The 11,400-nt window shown below is 44.9% G+C and overlaps 1 pseudogene; it reads left to right on the forward strand.

Annotated features, from left to right (window-relative positions):
* Positions 1–427: 427 nt before the first annotated feature.
* On the forward strand, positions 428–9,180 carry LOC109396228 (twinfilin-1 pseudogene; annotated as a pseudogene).
* Positions 9,181–11,400: the final 2,220 nt, after the last annotated feature.

Raw genomic sequence — 11,400 nt, forward strand, 5'->3', positions numbered from 1 at the left:
AAGAGAAGGGGCCACGAATGCTGCCACACATCTGGTCCTTGGAAATCCCTATAGTGCTTTGGCTTGGCTGTCAACTTGATGCTCTCTTGGCCTGCCCATCCCTGTCCTTCCAACTTGTGAACCAGAACCCTCTGCTGAGACATGCAGATAGGAGCCACACTGTCCGCAAAGGTGGGCATGAGAGAGGCTTCCGTTCCTTCCCCTGAGAGGGTATGGGGAAGCAGAGCCATTGCCTTCTCCAAATTGGCACCGGAAACCACCATGTCTGTGAAAAACCTCCCCAGACTTGAAAACTGCTGCCCACCCTGGGCCTAATCTCTGTCCGCAAGCTGACTAGTTCTTTACCACCTCTCTTCTCAGCTACCTGGTGCCAAGCTGAAGTTCTCTTGCTGTGTCCTGCCAGAGTTTAGTTGGCTATCAAGAAAGTATGGAACAGCCCACTACTGGCATCCAAGGTAATGGCGCCCGGCGCTGCAGGAGGAGAATGGGCTCCCAGGAGGCCCCTGGGGAGCAGGGCGGGCTGTGGGCCTGGAAGAGCCGGAGTCCAGCAGGGAGCATGGGGAGTCAGTCTCACAGGGTGAGCTGGGCCTCTCTGCTTCTCTGTGCTCCTGAGCTCTCCCTGCCTGCATCCTTCCCAACTCGGGTTTGGCCACCACATTGCAGACGGATCCAGATCTGAAATTCACAGGAGCGAAAGAAACTGGTTTCCAAAGAGGCGTGGGTGAAGGGGGGAGTGCCTTTCACCACCCCTTGACATTAGCCCAACTTCCAGCCACCTTTTTTTTTTTTTAATCAGAAGTGAAGATGGTAAAGATATCTTTGCCAGAGCAAGAAATGGAAAATACAGACTTCTGGAAACATCTATTGAAAATGAGGAACTTGTGATTGGATCATGTAGTTAGTTTTCAGATTCCAGGGATAGGGATTATGATTCTTTTGTTTTCCCCTGTTGGGGGACAAACAGCCGTGCTATATATTATTCAGGTTATAGTCTCAGAATGCCCAGGGATATGAACGGATATTCATTGTGTGGTCTCCAGATCATTCTCATGTTATTGAAAAAAGGTTGTATACAGCAACAAGAGTGACTCTGAAAAAAGAGTTTGGAGGGGGCCACAGTAAAGATGAAGTGTTTGGAACAGTAAAGGAAGATGTATCATTACATGGATATAAAATATATTTGCTGTCACAATCTTCTCCTGCCCCATTGACTGCAGCTGAAGTAGAATTACAACAGATTAAAATTAATGACGTACAAGCTGATGTGGGCGTGTGGACACTAAGCTTCAAGCTCTGCAGGAGTAGCATTTCCTATTCCTCAGGAAGCTTTTCAAGCTTTGGAAAAATTGAATAACAGACAGCTCAACTAAGTGCAATTGGAAATCGATATAGAAAATGAAATCGTCATTTTGGCCAACATAACGATACAGAACTAAAAGATTTGCCAAAGAGGATTCCCAAGGATTCAGCATGTTACCATTGCTTTCTGTATAAACATTCCCATGAAGGGGACTATTTGGAGTCCATTTTTTATTTATTCAATGCCTAGCTGGATACACAAGCAGTATAAGAGAACGGATGCTGTATTCTAGCTGCAAGAGCCCTGTACTAGAAATGGTAGAAAGACAACTACAAATGGATGTCATTAGAAAGACTGAGATAGACAATGGGGATGAATTGACTACAGACTTCCTTAGTGAAGAAGTACACTCCGAGCAACATGTACATAAGCAAAATTTTGCAAAACCGAAAGGTCCTGCAGGAAAAAGTGGAATTCGAAGACTAATTAGGGATTCAGCTGAAACTAAAGCCACTACTGCTTCATATCATTATATTAAGTATTATAATACTAGCTCTTTAAAAGTCCAGCTTTCAGTACTGGAGAACTGGGATCATTCCATGTTTATATGTATTAGAGTTGGGGATAAAAATGTACTTTTTGAAAAACCGCACTTTTCACTTCTGTGTTTTTTTAAATTAATGTTATAGATGTCTCATGATTTCTATTTTTGAGTTAAAACTAGGAAAAAGTTCAATATAGTGATGTTTAATTTAGTCACACTGTTTTCATAGTGTGATGATTCCACACTTGCACATAATTCTTAAAGTTTTGTACAGTTGGGCCAATTCCAGGAAGTCTAATGGCTAAAATTAAGATGCACTTCTTATTACCCTTTAGTGAGGCATCAATTTTTTCCCTTTAAGGGAGAGAGAAAGGCCTTAAAATATTCATACTCTTTAACGAATATGTTAAGGACCAGGTTAGATTATTTTCTAAGGGGAAAACTTAGTGTACCTAAGAAGAAGTGGAAAGTTGCTTACTCTGATGAGCACCACTAACTGTCAGACTGTGGGATCATGTTTATAACTTGGAAATAGTGCTTTTTTGTATTAGTCTTCTATTTGACTCTGGTTTTTTAAATGGCATTAAAATTTCAGAAGATCAGCTTACTCTGAAACCTTAAAGGCACGAGATATTTTCTGTACCTCAGGATTTCTGATGGTGCTGAAAGACACATTTAAATAGCTTTAGTAAATTCTCTTTCTAGCACTTTAAAGTTTCTATTTCAAAAGTAAGTCATTTCATTATAAGTAGTGAGGACAAATATTTACGTTCAGTTGAATATTAAATTAATATCATGCAAAAGCAAGCAAAACTAAAGTCAACAATGTTGAAAAAGTTTTAAACATCAAGATTGATTTATTTCCAAACCACATATTTATAGGCAAGTTGTGTCCTTTATCACCTTTGAGCAAATATTCAGATTTAATAAAATTGTTTTAAAGTCCTAGTACTTATCAGGCTAACACAGATGAAGACTTAAGAATCTTGTTTCAGGTCCGGCCGAGTGGCAGGATGGTTAAGAACTTGCTTGGGATGCCAGAGGGCCCCGGTTCGGATCCCACATATGAGGGCCAGTGACACTGCCCTCTACAGCTAAGACGTTGAACAACAGCTCAACCTGGAGCTGGGCTGCCATTAGTCGCCTGTGACGGCGTAGGCTGCAGCCCCTGTGGCAATGGGTTGCCGTGGGCTGCCGTGTGTGGCCGGCGGCCAGCAGCTGCCGTGAGCGGCCGTCCAGAAGCCGGGGACTGATCTGCCTCGGCCAGGAAGAGCGCAATGATGGTGCCAACTTGGGCCAGTGAAGCAAAGTCCTCCACAACTAGACTGAGGAACAAAACGGCAGCAACTTGTCTGTTCCCCTTCCCCTATTCCCCAGCGCTGTTCCTATCCCCCCAATTCCCCAATAAAAATCTTAAAAAAAAGAATCCTGTTTCAATTTATATCTTATTTCAAAACACATTTTACTCTTTTCTAGAGCTTTGCATTTTCAGCTACAGCCTACAGAGATTTTGAACCTCATTTTTCTTTGCTACTTGAAATAGAGGGAGCTAGAACACTCCATCATGTTTAATCTGTTAAACCTGCTGCAAGAGTCATAACTTGAAAGTGTTTTCTGAATGAACTGTGAGGACCCAGGATTTAGAATTTTTTGATCTAAACTTTGTGCTGCGTAAAACCAATATCAGAAATGTACATCTCATAGTCTAAAATATGAAACACTCAATTTTACACCTTATTATCTAAGGTGCTTGAATTTATCAAACTTGCTTTAAAGAAAAATATTAAAATCTTAGCAAAGACATAAAAGATAAAAAAGAACTAAAGGAACATTTAGATCTGAAAAATGTAATAATTGAACATTTTTCTGGATGGACTCTACAGTAGACTGCAGATGACAGGGATTATCAGAACTTGAAGACAGAACAACAGAATTTATTCAATCTGAACAACAGAGGAAATTAGAAAAAAATGAACAGAGTCTCAGGCACCTGTGTGAGTATCAAGAAAGATCATTATGATGAAAGGTCATTCAAGATTCATGTCATTACATTCCCAGGAGGAGAGAAAAAAGAGTGTGAGTCTGAAGAATTATTCGAAGAAATAATAAACTGAAAAATCTCCAAATTTGTCAAAAGACATAAACCTACAGATTCAATAAGCTGAGTGAAGCCCAAACAGGATAAATTCAAAGAAATACATACCAAGACACATCACAGTCCTGAAAAATCAAGACAAAGGGAAAATCTTCAATGGAGTGAGGGAGAATGATACTTTCCTTATAGGGGAAAAACAATCTGAATGATAGATTTTTCATCAGATACCATGGAGGCCAGAAAGAAGTGACACAACATTTTTTAAGAGCTGTCAATCCAGAAGTTTAAATCCAGAATAAATATCTTTCTGATGGAAAACTAAGAGAATCTGTCACCAGCAGACCTACCTTAAAATAATGGATAAAGGACATTCTCTAAACAGAAAGGAAATGATTAAAGGACCAAACGACAAGAGTAACAACATAGGTAAATACATCAGACATCCCTCCTCTCGAGTTTTCTGAATTACGTTGATAGTTGTAGCAAAAACTACAGCCCTCTCTGATGTTCTCAATGTATGTAGAGGAAATAGTTCAGAGAATTGTTAAAAATGGAAGAAGGTAAAGGAGCAAACATACTGTCAATACCAATAGACTGCCAATTAATTATGAGTAGATAAAGTTTCCTTCTTTAGTTCAAAAGAAAGAGAAAGTCCATGAAGTCTTTCATGGGGCAATTGTTCAATCAACATCAGTGGCGGTGAGTGGTAACATCACTAATGTCCATAAAGATAAATAACATCAGCTCATTGCTGGGGCCTGAGGAGACTGGGTTAAATCACACTAGTTCCTGCCTTCAAGTGGATTGCAATCCAGTGGGAGAAACAGAGTCAGAAACAAGCAAAACAAAACAAAAAAAGAGAAGAAACAACGGGCTCTAGTTCAAGTCTGATGGGGAAGTAATCTAACAGACAACAATGTGTGTTCAGTGGTCTAATGGGCTGAATTGTGTCCACCCTCCAAATTAGTATGTTGAAGTCCTAATCCCCAGTATTTCGCATTGTGAGTGTATTTGGAGATAAGTTCTTTACAGTGGTGATTAAGTGAAAATGAGACCCTTAGGGTAGACCCTAATCTAATATGATGGTTATCCTCATGAGAGAGAAAAGGGACAGACACCAGGGGCATACCCACACACAGAAAAGACCATTTGAGGACATTGAGAGAAGGCAGCCATTTGCAAAGCAAGGAGGGAGGAGTCAAGAAAAACCAATACCTTGATCTTGGACTTTCGGCCTCCAGAACTGTGAGACAATACATTTAAGCCAACGAGTCTATATTTTATTATGGCAGTCCTAGCAGACTAATATAAGGAGTGTTCATCAAAGCTTATAAGATAAAAGTATTAGAAACAATCGAACTGACATGTCCATACAACGGAGTATTGTGATCCATGAAAAGTAATGATCTAAAAGCATTTTTCATGATGTGAGGCAATACATAGGATACAATGGCAGACACATCTGATGCCTCGTATCCCGTCCCCTCTGGCGTCAGCCACAGTGCAGTGGACACTTCCCTGGGAGCTCTGACGGCATCTCCCCTGGAGCTTGGGTTTCATGTCTTTCCACTTTGAGCTCCAGAGCCTTTCTCAAAGCAGTGGGTATCCTCCCAGCCAGCCTGCAAGCACAATCCAGAAGCACAGTGTTGTGAATGGCTCCAGGACCAACCCTTAGCTGATGGGTCCATTAGCCGAAGGGTAAGTACTTCAACCTCCCACCCTTCCAGTGGGCGAGCAACTATGGGACGCTTTCTAGGCAATTCCCAGGAAGGCCCTGGTGGAATCCAGGTGTTGCCCACAGCAAGCCCCTCATACTTTCTCACACTGACCTTCCTTTCTTTCTCATCTCATGCTCCCTGCCCCCTCATACCTGCTTTTTGAGATTGCCTCCTATGTCGGTCTGTGTTCTCCAGAGAAACAGAACCAATAAGAGTTGTACATATAAATATAGAGAGAGTTATTTTATGGAATTGGATCATGCAGTTTTGGAGGCTGGCAAGTCCAAAATCTTCAGGGTGGGCTGTCAGTCTGGAGACGTGGGGAAGAGCTGATGTTGCAGTTCATGTTCCCACTCACTGCCACTGATGTTGACTGAGCAATTGCCCCATGAAACACTTCATGGACTTTCTCTTTCTTTTGAACTAAAAAAGGAAACATTATCTACTTATAATTAATTGGCAGTCTATTGGTATCGACGGTATGTTTGCTCCTCTACGCTCCTCCATTTTTAATGATTATCTTAATTAACTATTACCTTTGCATACATTGAGAACATCAGAGAGGGTTTTAAACTTTGCTACAACTATCAATATAATTCTGCTGGCAGTCTGCTGGCAGCATGCATTCTAGCTCTGGGGAGGTCAGTCTTTGTTCTATTCAGGCCTTCAACTGCTTATGTGAGGCCCACCTACATTGGAGAGTATTCTTTTACTTCAAGCCCAGTGATTTAAATGTTAATCTCATGAAAAACACCACTGTAATAGAGACACCTGGATACTGTTTGACCAAATATTGGGGCACTGTGACCCAGTCAAGTTGACACATAAAAGTGGCCATGATACTTCCCAAATAAACTACCTTCACCCAAGCACTGTCTTAGGCTCTGTTTAGGGTAACCAAACAAATAGTGAACGAAAATAAGCAGGATAGAAATGCAGCAGGGAAACTATGTATGGACACACAACTGGAAAGAAATATGGCAGAATCTTAACAGCAGTTGTTTCTGGGAGAGGGAATTATGGGTGGTCTCCCCCTTTGGCTTCTTTGTTGGTGCTTTTCTGTTTTTGCATGAATTGCCTCTATAAGCATCCTTGGATAATCAGAAAAGGTGAATGGGTACAATAGATCACTGAAGAATAAATTAGATAAAAGCAAATTGCTCCTGGAGAATGGAGAGGGGAGTGATTCATTACCTTTGGGGGAGTTTAGGAGGACTTCATGGAAGAGGTGGCATTTGATTTGCCACATGGAAGGATGGATGGGGTGTAGAGGGCTGGGGAGGACATTCCAAGTTGGAGAAGTAGTGTGAGGAAAATCACAGAGATGAGAAAGTAGAGGGCAAGGATGAAATCGCCCAGTGTGTCCAGCCTGACGGGCTTATGAAGGACTTAGGTGAGTCACTATAATTACCGGAAGGGTTCCAAAGGGGTCTTCTGTACTTGGCAGGCCCCAGAGTAAAAGGCAAAGCATGTATGAGGTTTGTAAGCTGAGGCCTTAGGACTGGTGCTTCTGGTAATTCCGGGTGCCTGCTGTTGGGCCCAAGCTTGCTAACCACAAGTGCACTTGCTTAACCAGCCTTCTGTCACAAAGGAAACACAGAGGCTCAGTCCTAGCCTGAGCTAGGTCCCTCCTGTATCTTCCTGCATTTCCTTCTTCCTTTCTGCCTCTTCTTCTGAGAGTGTGGCTTCCCTCTGGGGGAGTATGAACAACAACTCAATTGTTTTCCCCATCTGCTCTCCCCACCACAACCAAACACACATTTTCTCTTCTCTCCCCTTCACTCTCACACCACATTCTTTTTCACATGAGGACATGCTCTTACCAGCTCACATGAGACGCACCTCTCACACAGGCTTGCTCGCTCTCTCTCGCTCTCTCTCTCTCTCTCTCTCTCTCTCTCTCTCTTTCTGTCTCTCTCTCTCTCTCTCTCTTCCTCTGTCTCAGCGCTCTGGAATAGTCCAAAAGAGTCTAAAGATGTGTAAAGGAGCCAGATTAGAGCAAAAGGTATTGGAGGTGCCTGTCGTGCCAGCAACAAGGCAGAACAAGTAGGGACTTTGGGACTGTTATCAATGAGAAGGTGGCGGTCCGTCCTTGCCCTTGTAAGAAAGTGGAAAGTCTTTGCTAGAGGGTTCTTCTAAAAGAGGATCTCTAATAGTGCATTAAAAAGATGAATCTGTGCAGCTGGGCTAGTTTGCACCTCCATTTTGTGCTACAACAGAAGGCAAACTCCCAAACAAGTCACACATGTGAGCTGGTTTTGTAAAGGATGAAGTTCTCGGTCAGCCCTAAGTTCTCGGTCAGCCCAGAAGGTGAACTGTCGCATCGAGGCTTGGCTAGGCCAGAGCCACCTGAAAGCTGGTGGGGAGCAACAAGGGAGAGTTTGGCAGCCATGAGAATGCACCTCGCAAGCCCCCACTGCAAGGGTATTCTTGACCTGGGGCCCTGCCTCTGCCCTTTAAAATCTATCACTGTGTTTGCGCTGAGGCCCTGGGCTGTTCCCAGCCAATGACTGTACTGGTAAGGATGCTGAGTTAGGCCTGTTTCTGAGAAACACGGGCCTCCTCTGGTGCTCAGCTCTTGCCTGAGGACTCCCCGATAGCCTTGCCAAGACTTCCTGAGGCTGTGTGACAGTCTAGATATTTCCACGGAACCCTTCTTCCCTCACTCCTGCACTCGCGGTCAGACTTGCACTGTGGCCTGAAAGCACTTCAGACTTCTCCGGCCCCCTTTTCATTTTTCTCACAAGTTTTTCCACTAATGAAGTCCTAGCATAATAATCCTACCCTGGCCTCTGCTTCTTGCAGGACCACAGCTAGCACAGCATTAGAACTTCTGTACTGTCACTCCCATTAGTTGGACTCAGGGAGGGCAGCCCTGCACTGCCCTGCTTGCTCTGCCTGACCAGAATGGACTTTCCTGAGAAGCAGGCCAGTGACAGATGAGAAGCATAGCGGAGCCTGAACCCTTGTCGGGCATATGTCTTCCAGCCCAGGGTGATCGCCAGTGTCAAATGCCATCCCTGTCCTGCCCAAGATACATGCAGTGTGGCTCGAAACTCATTCTCCCTCCCACTCTCCTTTCTTCTCACTATCCTTCCCCTTCCTCCTGCTTTCTTCTCTGAGTAAACTCAGCCCTATGATCAAGGGCCCTGAAGCACAGAGATGACTCAAAGCCTGAGCAAGAGCCTCCTTTACCATCATTACAAACTCTACCGTCTCTTGTATCACTATCTCTACTTTCACCTCCCCCGATACCACCATCGCCTCCATCACCTCCAGCACCTCTACCACTGCCAACTCCACGACCGCCTCCACTCCCATCTCCATCTCTACTTCTGTCTCCACAATTACCACCTCCATCACCTCCATCGTCACCACCACCACCACCACCACCACCCCCTCTATCATCTCCATCACCCCCACCCCCACCACCACCATTTTTATCTCCCATCTGTGCTTCCACCTCCATCATCACCACCACTACCTCTACTCCACCCTACATTTCCTCTACCACTTTCTGTAAGACTCTAGAATGTGTTCTGAGCACATTAATGTGCCACACCTGGCAATGTGATGGTGTAGTGGGACCATGCGTCTAGTGTAAGGCTGATCTGAATTCAGCTACTGGCTCTATCCCTTACAGGCTATGTAACTGAGACCAGGTTTACCTGACTTTGCTAAGCATCAGTTTCCCAATTTGTAAAGTGAGGGTAAAAACAAGATTGTTGCAAGGACTACATGAGAGCATGCACACAAAAGGCTCCAAATGAGCTGTCATTATTACCACGAGAACCATCAACATCATTATTCTCACTTAGCAGACAAAGAAAATGCAATCCAGGGAAGTTGAGACTCTCCGAGGATAGCAGAGCCTTTCATGCATTCATTCAGCATTCACTGAGCACCAACTCTGTGGCAGGCCCCTGACTCGATGGTGGGCATTCAATAGCACAGAAGGAAGAGCCCTTTGCTCTATAGTTTAACCTCTAGGGAGGGAAGCAATCATACAAAAGAGGCAAGCACTCTGCAGGAGAATTAGAGGGAAACAAACAAAGGCTTGGCCCAGGCTGAGGATCAGAAGAGGCTTCCCCAAGGACCTGACTTTTAAGACCTGAAGGAGAAGATTTCGCTAGGCAAAGGAAGGGCGAGATATGGGGCGGTATGTGTGGCGGGGCCACAGAGTATCTGTGGACCCCTGTGTTGCTCACATTGTTCCATGCTGCGCTCTGTTTTCCACCCTCAATGCTTTTCAAAGCATTTTCACCACCATTAGGTAACTGGATGCTTACAACAGTCCAAGAGGGTGAGACTGTTCGTTGTCCCCATTTTTGAGTTAAGGACACTAAGGTTCAGAGAGAGGTAGGGAATAACCTGCAGTTACAGAGCTAACAAGTGACAGAGCAGGGACAGATATTCAGGCTGCTGATGCCAGCCTGGTGTCCTCTCCTGAGCACTGGACTGCCCTCAGTGTGGTCAGGGCTGGCTTCACCAATGCTCTTTTAACAGCCATAAATGCTCTGGGGAGCTTTTCTCCTCACCTTTCTGCCCCCAGAGTTTTGTATTTTCTCAGTAGAACAGCTTTCTGTCTTTCTCTGTCTCTGTCTCTTTCTCTTAATGTCTAGATCAACAACTAAATCAAGTTCAGGGTAGTATAGCATAATGAATGTCACCTTTCTCTAGGCTCTGAGGTATTGAGTGTTGTCACCTCTGACTAATCCTTTACCACAAGCAGGATTCTGGCTCAGAAGCCAGATTGAGGCTGCCAGTGGTGGTGACATTGGGCAAGCCCCTGGGAAAGGGCAGCCCTGATCCCGGCCACCCTCCAGGGGGGACCTCTTATGGGGTTTGCTCCTCAGCAATCTCGGGTGCCTTGGGGGCTTCCCAAGCCTGAAGCCCAGGGCAACCCTGGAGATGGCTCCTCCATTGGGCTTCAGGAAAACCACTTCCCTGGCCATCAATCTCCTCAAACTACTGTCTGAAGTGATCATCTTGGGGATCTAGGCAGGGCTTCCTGTTTCCAGCCATTGTCAGGTTGGCTGAAATGGGGAGTTGGCATCTTTTGTCTCTCGACTTCCTGTTCTTCAGCCCTGGAGCTGCTGCGGCTGCTGCCAGGCACCCAATTCCTGAGGAACTGGGAGGTGGCACTCTCACCCAAGCAAGTCCTCCCCCGCCCTCCTCCACCCTGTTATCAACCTGGCAATTTGTATACTTAATAGTATGACTAAGTGACAATGACATAACTCTCCCGCCTGAAGTGGAGATAGAAAATGTTGTGGCTGAGGTATTTTCGTTTCTTACTTTCCAAGCTTGCCAGGACATCCACATGTAAGAGCTCTCATTCTATTTTGGGTTGGTGCTTCATAAATAAAACAGGATATTCTGCCAAATTCAGAACATACCTTTCATCATGTACTGGGAGGTCAGGTGGACCTGCCCATCCTCTCCTGACCCCTGAATCAGCACTACCCAGCCCGACCCAGCAGAGAACAGGAAGTCCTTACACTAACCAACTTGCTTCAGGCTCCTAAATTCCCCTAAAGTGAGGGCAGAGAACACACTTCCTTTGATGACAGGAGACCTGAATGCTGATAGCAGGGGCTTCCTGCCCGCTTGGCTTTCAGCCTTTTCCTTGGGCGTGGAGTGGGGAGCAGAGCCCGGACTGTTGGGTGGTGACTGTAGCCCCTGCTGACTCCTTTCCCCACTCCTGCCAGCCAAGGGTGCCAAATCAGAGGTTCCTCTGCCT

The sequence above is a fragment of the Hipposideros armiger genome, unplaced genomic scaffold (assembly GCF_001890085.2).
Source record: "Hipposideros armiger isolate ML-2016 unplaced genomic scaffold, ASM189008v1 scaffold_509, whole genome shotgun sequence".
NCBI lineage: Eukaryota > Metazoa > Chordata > Mammalia > Chiroptera > Hipposideridae > Hipposideros > Hipposideros armiger.